This window comes from Abrus precatorius, unplaced genomic scaffold (genome assembly GCF_003935025.1).
Source record: "Abrus precatorius isolate BTA unplaced genomic scaffold, Abrus_2018 Scaffold5, whole genome shotgun sequence".
NCBI lineage: Eukaryota > Viridiplantae > Streptophyta > Magnoliopsida > Fabales > Fabaceae > Abrus > Abrus precatorius.
The window spans coordinates 9,149,208-9,162,379 of record NW_020874395.1 but is presented as its reverse complement, the minus strand read 5'-3'; positions in this window follow the sequence as shown (position 1 = coordinate 9,162,379).

Sequence of the window (13,172 nt, the reverse complement as noted above, 5' to 3'; positions counted from 1 at the left end):
CACCTAGGCGAGGGTGATCTCGCCCAAGCGAGATGAGCATCTTGCTCAAGCGAGATTGGGTTGCTCAGGCGAGGACTCACACGGTGAAAAATGAGCTCTCTGGACAATATCTCGCTCAAGCGAGATAGGGCTCGCTCAAGCGAGACGGATCTTGCTCAAGCGAGACGAAGGTCGCTCAAGCGAGCGTATCAAAAAAAGAAGGTTTGAGATCATTTTGTACATCTCGCTCAGGCGAGTTGTCGGTCGCTCAAGCGAGATCGCGTGAGTTTAGAGAGATATTTAAGGACCTTCAGCTCCAAAAATATTCATTTCTCATCAAACGACCTTCTCTCTAGATTTTCTCTGAGTTCTCTCTTCTATCTCTCTAAAAGAAACCTCCCAAACTCCGAATCTCATCCAGATCCGAGCTCAAGTACCGATTCAGTTCAGATCTAAGTAAGTTCTCGAAGCTCAGATCTCTGTTTTACTCATTTTCTACAGTTCTCTTCTCATGTTAAGGTTTCTTCCGCAAAACATTTAGGAAACCAAATCCTTTGGGAGATCTCTTCGTGAATACCGTGGAAACTCTCTGTAGAATGCTTAGGGAACTTGTTTGGAAGAACTTCTACCAGGTAAGGGGAGTATTTTTCTAGCTGTAGACATATATGAATAGGTAGATCTAGTGATTCTATGATAACCATGGGTGTTTGGATATAAAGAGAAAGTTGGGGTTTATTTGAATTGGTAATATCAGATTTTGAAAGAAAGATTTGAGCTAGAATAGTTTTAAGAGATGTCAAAACTAAATTTCTATGAGTGTATATGAATTAAGGGATATAAGATATGCAGTAATGAACTTTAAGTTAGGAGATTATATATGTATTGGTATTATGAGGGATAGGCTGGGTCCAGAGGTGTCCAACCTTCGACAAATTGTACTAACAGTATTGTGTGGTAGTTTCGGTGATGAGATTGTTGATTGTATTAGTTGTATGATGTGATATCGCATGATATTTTGTATGTTGAATGAGTATGTTGCACTATGCAGAAGATATGAATTGATGTTTGAAATTGAAAGTAGGTGATATGTAAATGAGGAAAGGAAATATGATTGTAAAGAGAATATGATGCGTGGTGGTGATGCATGAGTCTACGTAACTTGAAATGGGGTGATTATGATATAAATTATAGCACATTGAAGAGTGTGTTATCATATATATTGTAATTCATGAATTTATATAAATTGGGACTCATGAATTATAACATGTTGATTGATAGAAAGAATGTGAAATGAGAAAGGTTGAGAAAGAGAATAAGTATAGATAGTGTAGCGATACACTAGGGGTATAGAGTTAAGGAGAAGATTTGGGAAAATCATAGGGAAATGAGGATGGTGAATGTTAAGATTAAAAGGGTGCACAACTATTTATTGAAAATAAACATTCACAGGCCACACCCTCATCTTTCGACGCAGCTCCTGACTATACCTTTGCTAAAAGGGGCCAGGGCGACACACGTGTATCTGTGATGTTACGGCTAACCAGCAGCTATCTATGCTAGGAAATCCTCAAGGGATCCCAGGGACAGTCATGATGAAAAGTGTTAGAAATGGGATACGAAGTAGAATATGTATGATTATGATATATGTATCTTAGCAAATGGATTTGTGTTGTTGTGATACGTGTGTTGTAGTACATCGACGGGTGCTACTGGAACAGATGCGTTGGGACACACTCATTGAAATGATATGATACGTGTATAATAACATACAAGTCAATATAGAAATGTATGTACTTTGATGAATGAATATATGATTATATGTGTTTGAATATATATGATTATATGTGTTTGAATGTAATGAGTGTTAATACAATAAGAATTGTACTCTATTAAGAACGAACTAGAATAGAATGTTATATTATGGCTCTAATTACTGTTAAATAAGATAGAATAAAAGAGACTTAGTGGGCAGAAAATACTCACCCTTATTGAAATGTTTCAGGTAAAGAAAGAAAGAGAAAAAATGGAGATGGATGATCCGTTCTAGGGTCATACTCGTCACAAAGTTGTGGGAAAGGAACTGCTCGGATATAACAAAGTTTTATGAAATAAATGTATAAATCTTTTAATGTATTTTTATTCATTGTCACGGTGAAATTTGTTTATGGAAAAGTTTTGTATATCAGTCAAGGAATATATATGTTACTTCTATTTCATTGTATTTTCCCAAAATGTACAACCTGTATTCAAAATTTCTTAAGAATATTCTATTAACATAAGTTTGAAATGCAAATTATTTATAAAATGAAAGAAGGGTGTTACAATAGTCATAGCTACACAAATATAATGTGTGTCGACTCGACTTCTTTCAAAAAAATCATGGAGAGGAGTTTATATTAGAAAATGAGTATGAGGCCTATGGTGCTTTTACTATCAATTGTTATGTGCAAATCAAGAAGAGCATCTACCGCCCTCATTTCTCCAAGATTTATCAATCATCTCCATCTTCCACACCCAGTGTATCTCTGAACTATCTACACTTATCCTTATCATCTTTCTTTTTTATTCCATTTCTTCTTTTGTATTTCCCATCTCATTTACATGTTTTCCATTATGGATCTACTCCTTACATTAGTCATTATAGCCCTAACTCATTATCTTTTGCTAACATTTTATTCATTCTTTCATCTCTCTAATTTATTCAAGTTCATTAAATATATCATAAACCAATCAAACATTGTTAGAGGTGGGTCACCCCTTGATTGAGTCTACAACATACATACATATAGGTATACATCTTTTTTCCTTGTTGTTTATCATTCTATATACAGCGAGAGCTCCTTACTATAGCGAGAGAGCTTCTAAGAGTCTGATTCTGGATGACTTCTCTCATTACAATGAGACAGATCTTGTTATAGCGAGAAATCCTACAACTCACACACCTAAAACTCTTATATTTTCAAACAACATATATTAATAATTACCATACAATACAAAAATAATAAATAATAAAAATAGTGTATTACATATATGGAGGTGTTAATTCACGAATTATTTCTCCATCATCACAAAATTATTGAAATTTGTGTGAAATGTACTTGCCACCCCAATCAATCTTGATAACCTTTGTTCTTCAACAAGTTGTTTAAAAACTTCCTGAACACAAAAAATAGATTACTTTTTCTCTCTTGATCAAGTATATCCACATCCTTTTAAGTTGTCAATTCAGAATACCCATCACAGCTCAAGCAAGGCCACATCAAACAACGAACTAATGCAAGCTAGGTGAAAAAGATCCAAAATAATCTGAACCTTTACAGCCCCTTTTACCATATTTTTTTAGAAAAAGACTTGTTAAAATATATATTAAAGACAAAAAATTACATTAACAATAAATGTTTTAAGAATATTATAATTAAAATATTAAACTTCTGCCTAACAAACCTAAAACAAAAGATAACATCAAATAACTCCATGAATCAAACTGTCTTTTGCAATCTTCCTTCTTCGTCAACTAGTAGGTTCCTTACATCTTGATAATTGGGAATTAACTTGCAGTTGTCCATGTAACATGATAAATAAGTAGTCTTGTTTCCGGGCACATTATAAAAAATAATAATATTATTTTATTAAATTGTTGACACAATAGCTATATACAAGTGCTCACAAAGAGGAATGAGCAATTTGGCACCACGAAAAGCCTTTACAAGTACAAGTAAATAAAATATTTGTGGACAATATATGCATCTAGCTCCCGACATCAGCTCATAATCATTTTATTTTTAAAAAAATAAATAAAAATTAATACATTAAATTTATATTAATCTATTATTTTAGGGCTTTTATTTTTAAAAAATTACAAAATTAGATAATTTTATTTAGAAATAAATTTTTTTTCCTTTCTTCCATTTTCTTTTAAAATCAAACTCCTAAACAAACCCTGAAGAAACTTAAATTCTTTTTAAAAAATCCTAAAAGTGTTAATTTTCTAGAAATTTTTAAATAATATTCGTACAAAACATAAGAATGTTAAAAAAATCTTTGCGCCAAAGGCCTCTTTAAAATAACCATAGTTATAAATTATCTTACTCTTGTATAAAAAATTAACACTTAAAATATTATATCTTACTTTTCTAATAGGCGGTAGCCTTTCAAGTATAATAACATAATTACAAATCAATTATTCAATTTATGTTTTATATATTATATTGAAACAAAATATCATATTAAATTAATATATAATTACTTTTATATGTATAAAAATAAAAATTCCGTTAGTGTACAATAACAGACTGTATAAATACATTAATTCATATCAGTTGTATATATTTAAAAAATCTTAATTATTTTACACGTTAATTATTATAATTAACTTGTATTTTTTTTTTATGCTTCTGCATTTTTCTCAGTCTCAAAATTTATATCAGCTGTATATGTGCCCTGATTTATCCAATTTGTTGAAGTTTTGGATAAAACAGCCACGTATGCAGTTGTTGTAGGCATACTTTCGACATCAGCAACTAAACATGCGCCTCTGTTTCTGTCAGGGCACATATATTTCATCCAATGGATGTGTACGTCATCATGCATCAAGTTTCGGAACGGGTTCTCTGTTTTTGTTTGAATTATCATAGCTACAAACCTGCATCAGAGGATTTATTTTCTGTCATGCATGGTTTTGTGTAGCTGCACTGCTTATACCGTTTGGTTCAATTGGTTATGTCAATTTCCTTGCATAGCTTGGTAGGACTAGTTCCAGATATCGGCACTTTTCAACAATAATTGACCACAAAGCTTTGTTCACATTTGTTAGTAACTTTAAATGAAGAAATAACCATCCTAATAACAATCCTATTCTAGCAAGAAACATACACAGTATGTTGAGACTAACTCTATTAAAGCTCGAACCTAAGATAAAGGAGAATCAAGCAAATAAGTCATTTGTATCATTGACTTCAACTCATGTATCCCCTTCAACTCTTTTCAACATTTCCAAATTTATTATATTACATTTCGTTTCCTGTGCAAGCTTGAAAATAAAAAATAAAACCGAAAGCATTTTTCAACATTTTTTGACATTAATTAATCTCCATCTTAACATTCTTTTAATTTTTTTTATATTTATTAAAAGATATTTTTCATTGGATTAGCTACAAGAACTAAAAAATAACAAAGTTAAAATAATTAGGTATTACCTACGCAATTCATCTGCTTTAAAACACAAAGATAAAAAATCTTAAAAATGAAAATTAATTACCGAAATTGTGAAAAACAATATAAAGATTAAAAGAAATGAGAAGATAAAAAGAACAAGGAAAAAAAATTATGAAAAGAAAAATAAATTAATGTGTATTCAAGGATACACAATGAAAACTTATATATGTTAAACTTTTGGTTAAATTAATTAGTTAGTCTTTATAGTTTCTTGAAATTTTTAATTAGGTCTTCATAATTTAAAATCTATTAATTAAATCTTTATAATTTTATAATTCTTTAGATAAGTCCTTAATAATTAACATTATCTTTATAATTGTATCTGTTAAGTATCAATGACGTAATTTTTTTTTAATTTTGTAATTTTTTACTTTTAATATTATTTTTATAATTCTTTTAATTATATTTTTTAAAATTTTAAATTATATTATTATTGAGTGATATCTTGGATATTAAATTATTGACATTATATTTGAATATTGTTGGAGATAAATTTACAGTAAAATTTTTCTTTTGTTCTTTTACTAATTTGTTATGATAAAATAAGTATATAAACTTGTTCTAAAAATTAATTAAGAGACAGATGGAAGATTAAATTTCAACCCAAAAGGCATAGTTTTCACTCTTACTTGAAATTATGTATAATTTAGCACACCAACTTAGAGTAACGATATTTTTTTACATCAATTAATGGAGAAAACTAACATGATTGATGTTAATTAATGTTAGAGACTAAATTGATGTTTTAAAAAATTTAGAAAGTAAATTGATCGGCAGATACAATTTCAAAGACGAAAGTGAGTTTTTACTCAATAATATAAATACATTTCAAAGTGAGTTTTTCATATCAGTCTAAACTATTTTAAATTTCTAAAATAATTATAATGTACCAAATTAAACACGAGTGAATGCCACAATGATCACTGACCTGAATAATGAAAGAAAATCCCAATTGCCAAATAGTTGATCATCTATTCCTAAGAATTAAATTATATGTAATTTATGCTTTTTCTTCAAAACTAAAGAAATGTGGATGATGACTAGTTTATCTTGCATATTTTGATTATCCAGTCAAAAGTTAATATATAAGCTCAAGTCAAGTGCTCTTAAAAACTCCAATTACATATATATTTTATTTTATTTTATTCATACTTTAGGAGAGACGCACAATGTAGTCAACCCTTCTTACAACAACACACATCGAATGCAAAACACTGGCCCATGTCATAACCATTGAGTACGCAATGTGCGTTGCATAATCGTAAACAGGGCCTTGAACAAGCTACCTCCATATTCTCATGCACACATGTGGCTGGCCCTGCAATAATAAGTTAACAAATTTATGCACATAGCTCATTGTTATCCTTCTCTTTTCTATAAATATATCACTAATATGAAATTAATGATATTAGGCATTAATAAGTATCTAATATGTGACTAATAGACTTTTATTGATCTTGACATAACATGTGTTACTAAACTGTTAATTTGGTTCTGTGGAAAGATTTTTATCATCAAATAAATATTTTTTTATAAGATCTTGCTTGCCTAACACTAAAATGTTTCTTAAACAAATAAATTATGAAGAAACAAGAATAGAAGGATACATGATTTTATTATGATCATTATTATTTTCATATTTTTTTAGCTAATTGTTTTGCAGAAGAAAAAAAGAAACTTAAGAGGTGAAATTAATCTCCATTTGTTACCTGAAGTCAGGACAAAAACAATGCATAAAGTTCCAAGGAAAAATGGTCGATAGGGGCACAAAGCCATTTTGAGAAGATTTCACCTTTAAACTCTCTTGTATCTTTTTCTTCCTGCAACGAGGATGAAGAACATGATGATCTTTATATATTATCTATTTGACAAGAAGTTTAACAAATAAAATTAAGAATTAAAAGATATAATTGTGCGCGTGTGAGAGAGTTGGTACCTATTAAGCCATTACTGTCATACTGAATGATCTTAAGAAGTGTAAGCAAACGCAGTAACAAATCCATTGGAATATTTGAAAAATTCCCAAAAATTCACTTCAAACAAAGATGTATGCATATCAGCTCCAGGTTGTGTGCCATGGGACCAACAGAACACGAAAGAAAAAATGTTGAACAAAATGCATAAACTACAAAACATAGGTTGTATCAACATTCAAAAATAGTATAATTTTGGCGTTTAACCAAAGTAGAAATTACGTAGACGTAAGAGCTTTTTGGGTTCCAAATAAGAACAGAATTTCAAGATGGCTCTAAAGTCACGTGAGCATTAATTCTTAATAATAATTAAAAATTTAATTGCACTTCTTTAAATACTTTTAACATTATTCCTTAATTAAAATTATATTTTTATTCTGATAATTCATATAATATAAATTCATATGTAATGTTGACATAGACTATCAAAATTAGCTATAATTTTAATTAAAAATTAACACAAAAATATTAACAAACTCCTTTTAAGTTTTATCTCTTCGTTTTCTCTTAGGTTTGTTGGGAAGTGGAAGCGAGGATAACTTTTGTACAAGCTATATGGAGGTAACAAGTTCAAAATATGGTAAAATGAATAGAAAGGATGATGGCAAGTGGGAAAATTTTATTAAAAACAAATGGAAATACTGTTATAACGAATGACTTGAACAGTATCTTGATGACAATGGTTATAATACTCTTGTGTATTTTAATAATAATATTAGTATTATTATAATTAGTAATACATTATTTTCAGAATTGTAAATATATGTTCATTTAATTCCTAAAATTATAAATATCATTTAATTTAATTCTTAAATTATAAACTTGTTGTACAGGAGGAGGAGAAGCAACATATCCAGGGTTGGGTACTATGATAAACTGCTCCCACCCCCTAGCATAAGAGGTGTACACAGTAGCTGGTGTGGAGGTGGATGAAGGAGTGTTGGCACGATCAGGATGCTGAGCAACATTTTTTTTATCTTTACCTGCCATATATGAATTAAATATAATATATGTTTAAAGACTAGATACACAAATACACAATGTTATATCAACCTTTATTTTATATTATACAAATTTTTAATGTAAATTTTGACAGAATCTTCTCTAATATATGAATATTTCCTAACATTTATTTATACTTAATACAATAAATTTTTAATGTAAATGTAAGTAGAATCTCCCCTAATATATGAATATTTCTTTATATTTATTTACACTTAATACAACAAATTTCTAATGTAAATTTTGGCAAAATCTCCCTCAATATATGAATATTTTCTTATATTTGTTTACCCTTAATATAAAAATATAAATTTCCTTCACACATAATCTATATATTATATAACAATCTATTAATCAATGCATCAAAAACATACACATCAAAATCCTGAATAGTTTTAAAGCACGTCCCTTTATAACTTCACAACATGCATATTCTACAATCTCCGCAAGTACAAACAATCCCCATAACACACAGTAATCAGGTTTAGGAAAGGACCTCTATGTCCATTCCCCAATCATACGATCTTTAGTCCTACAACTCTATCTTAAAAATTTTAAGTCTCTATTATACACAAAAAAAAAAAATTAAACCAATTAAAAGTTGAAGTATCGTACTAGGAATACAATGATGCAAAGTATTTTCCAAATGGATGCTCTAGCCATTCGCAAAGGCCAAAAAACTAATAATGCTAGAGAGAGACAGAGACAAGGAGATGAGAGAAAGAAGAAATAATGGAAAGTGAGAAAGAAGAAGCAGTAGGCATGGTTTTGATGGGTTTCGCACATTATAGATAGAAAAATCCGTCTGTAAATAATTTAATAAAATGATACGTTTTAGGAGTTCAATTATAGACATACTTTTTCGTCTGTAAATCCGCGAAAGACCATTACAGATAATTTTTATCTATAAATAAACAGATGAAAAGTCAGTAAAAATAGTCATATTTACAGATGATTTTTTTTCCGTCTGTAACTTTCGCTTTAAAAATCCCATCAATTTTCAAATTACAGACTGAAAAATTCTATATGTAATTTTGTCTATGATTTTTTGCGCCAAATGGAGGGTTGTAATACAGACAGATTTTTTTGTCTATAATACAGACAAATTTCTCCAAAATATAAAAAATAAAAAAAGTTGAATATCTGTATGTAAATCCGTCTCTAATACAAATGGAAAAAATCCATTTGTATGAAGCGTGTTTCTAGTAGTGAAACTTGAATTTACAAAAGAAGTTAGACTCTAAACTTAAACTTTTTGAAAAAGTGATTTTCAAGAGTTTTTAAAGAGTGTTAAAACATTTTTTTTTTTGTGTTTTTTGATTTAGTATATTTTGATACAAACATTATTTGTAAAGTTTATTTTAATTAATAAAAATAATATAATAATAAGTATTGATTTGTGTGAAAATATAATATAATATTGTAAAATTCTTATTGATTAACCGTTCATATGAATTAAGAGTTTCTAGATTTAGAGTTGTTTTCTATTTTTTATGAATTTTTTAAGATGAGATAGATTTGTTGAAGTTGCTCAAATTTTCAAATCTCACTCAAGCAAGAATTGGCTCGCTTGAATGAGAAATGCTGAATTCAGATCATATCTTTTGCTAGTTTTCTCGCTTGAACAATAATTGACTTGCTTGAGCGAGAATTCACTTATTGCTCTATAAAGATAGAAGATTCAAGTCGAAAAGGAAAAATTGAACTGGGCTTTGAAATCCCATTACATTACAATGACCTAATTTGACATTGTTGAGTAGTGGAGGAGCTTGGGAAAGTGATCAAGAACCATTGAGGAATTAAATTTTATCGCTTTTCCTTGTATTTTTTTTTATTGTAATGTACACCATAAATGGCTAAAACTCTAAGGATTGGATGTAATCTTCATATTCTAAATATTTTGTTATTTTTAATATACGTATGTTCATTTGCCATGAGTTAGGTGTTTTTATCTTGATTGCAATGCTTGTTTCTACTGTACAAAGAATGATTCATAATCTAGGAATCCAAGTTAGGTGTGACAAAGTCAAAAAACTTGGGACCCACCTAGAGTAAACACACACATGTTATATAACTCTTGTTAGTAAGGCTAAATTATTTGTTATTTAGGTAAATAATTATCACTCAATAGATACATCTTAGAATCTCGGGTAAGAGGAATCCAACAACTAAATATGATAAGCGTGCATCATAGAATTTTGGTAATTGTTCAATGTATGTTAGAACCAAAATATGAAGAGGATGATGGATTAAGTCCAATTCTCAATCTTATTGTAATAGTTTAATTTACTTTTATTTGTATTTGTGATGTGATCCTAGGAGTTATAAGATCACAAATGCATACACTTTTTACATGCTTTGTTCATGTTTAGAATAATTTATTTTGAGTCTTATATTTTGGCCATGGGCCCGAAAAGCCCATCGGTCTTAGGGGTAAAGTCTTTTGTATTTTTGTTAGGACTTGTATTAGGCCATGTTTCAGGGCATGTATTTAGTGCAAATCTTCATCCCCTTTCTTTTCTTTGTTTTGAGGCCCATTAGAGACCATTTTGGACTTGCCTATATATAGGATAAACTCATTTGTAATTTTCAGATTTAGAATTCATTTGATGCATTGTTCATTTTTCTCTTCCCATGCGAGTTGCGTTTTTTTCAGAATTTTCTCTTTAGAAAATTCATAACACTACTCTTATCATGGATTCATCCATATGTTGAGTGCAATCCTTGATTTATCTTCAATCCTTTGAAGTAGCGCTACATCAATGTTTCCTCCTTCTATGTTTTCCATCTGTGATTTTCTTCTTTTTGTTGGAATAAGTGAGTTTGAAGCCTAAATCAAGTCAAAAGAAACAGCTGGTTTTACCTCTTGGAGATCCAATTCCTGGTCTTTTTCAAAGATCTCTTCAAGAAACACATCAATTTGCATTTATTTTCTATGAATCAAACTATCAAAAACCTAAATTTACAAGTGTATATATGCTGTATACTTGAATGAAGATGTTATCCCAGTTAGGGTACATATGGAGCATGCTGCCCAAGACTTTTGTTATTTCTTGATAACTGTTTGTAACTTTGTTTCTTCTTTATGGTTTGATGCTAATCGAAATTTTGTTTGCATATCCAAATCTTTATTGTATGATAAGCACATTATATAACAAAAACTAAGTTGCAGTTTTAAGTATCATAATTTTTATTTTAAATCAAGCATTGAAGTATCATGTAATCTTTTTGGAATTAATTGCTTAAAATTTTTAACAACATAATGTTTTTTATAAATTTTTGAAAATAAAAAACAAAGTAAAACATAGGTGATATTTTTGCAATTAAAAGTGAAAACAGAAAATATAAGTAAAAATGGTTTTTCAAACCAATCGATCCTTTATTTGTCTTGCATTCTGAATTCATACAAATGTATATGAAAGGGAATTGTTAAGTGCATTCCTTGCAAAGCTTTTGCAGCAACTGATTAAAAAATTTGTTCACGTCTATATGTTGGATTGCAGAGTGGGATCCTTGTTCCAGATGATTACGAATGTGAGGTGACTGAGAATGATGCTCCAGTTCCCAAGCATGTTCCTCTCCCTGAAGAACATGCTTTAGGAATACATTCCTTCCATCTCTAGCGAATCACCATCGAAGGCATGATTTGCAATCACATTAAAGCTGTGGTTTCTCAGTTTGAATCCTTTCTCTGCATTAATTTGTTTGTGTTAACTAGTTTCATAACTCAAAACCATCTTTGTAAGAGAAAACCTTGGCTCCTAAATAATTTAAACAGTATCAATTAGCAATAATTTCTTGTTTCACTTTATAAGTATAGTATATACAATGCATGAAATGACTTTGTTTATAGGTTCATAATTAAGAAATTTTCTTCTGTTTATTTATTTGGGTCACATGACTACCAAAAACAAAGTACTAATCAGATAAGAGGTTTCAGTTAGCTTGAGTTAGATGTAACATTTTTTCCCTTAAAACATGTTGAAACTACTTATCATTTATACTGGAACATTTTACTTAATTTTAAAGCCACAGTTGAAGTATGAACTATTTGACTATGATCAGCGAAGACGTTTTAGTTAGCTAGAGTTTGATGTATATTATTTCATTTTATAACTTTCTAACATATAAATTGAGATTTATGCATATTTTGAAAATTAAAGTCATTTTCATGTAATTTAAGCTTTATGAGTTCAGAATATTTTATCCTATGATGATAGAGTAGCAATGATTGATTCATTGATTCACAAATTCGTCTTTCTAATTTTTTATTTTTTTTAATTCTTGAAAAATTGAAAATGAGGCACACCGTGAAATATTAACTTTCTTGTAGCAAATATCTTTAACTAAAAAACTTCTTCGTGAAAACAAAATTTTGAATATAAGGCTATTTAAGTAAACTATTATTAAAATATGTGGTATTTTATATTTCATTATAAAAGTATAATTTTTTTGGGTATGTTCACAACTTTAGTCTATTCAAATATTCAATTTCAAATAACTATGTTTATATAGTTTTTATTTGATCTTTTACTTTTAATTTATATTAAAGTCGTCTCCCAATTTATTTATTTTTTTATGTAGTTTCTTTATTAATAATTTTAAAAAAAAATTCGTTATTGTTTTGTGATATTTGATTTGTTTCATGTAACGAGTTTTATGTAGATGATGTCAAATTTTTTACACCTTCAGTTCTTTTGTATTCCTAAATTTTAATTTCAAAAACAACAATCTTATAAACCACAGTTTCATTTAGAAATATGATGCTTTGAATAACATTAATTAAGTAGCATTAGTAAATAACAAAATAAGTTAACAAATCTTTAATAAAACATACAAACAATTATTTTTGGTAGATTAGATTATTTCTCTAAAAGTGACTAAATAAAAAAAATGTAAATTTTTAAATAACTAAAACTTTATTTAAGTCAATTAACTATAATTTCAGATACTTAAACACATGATATTTCTAAATAATCAAAACACACAAAATATAGGTATATT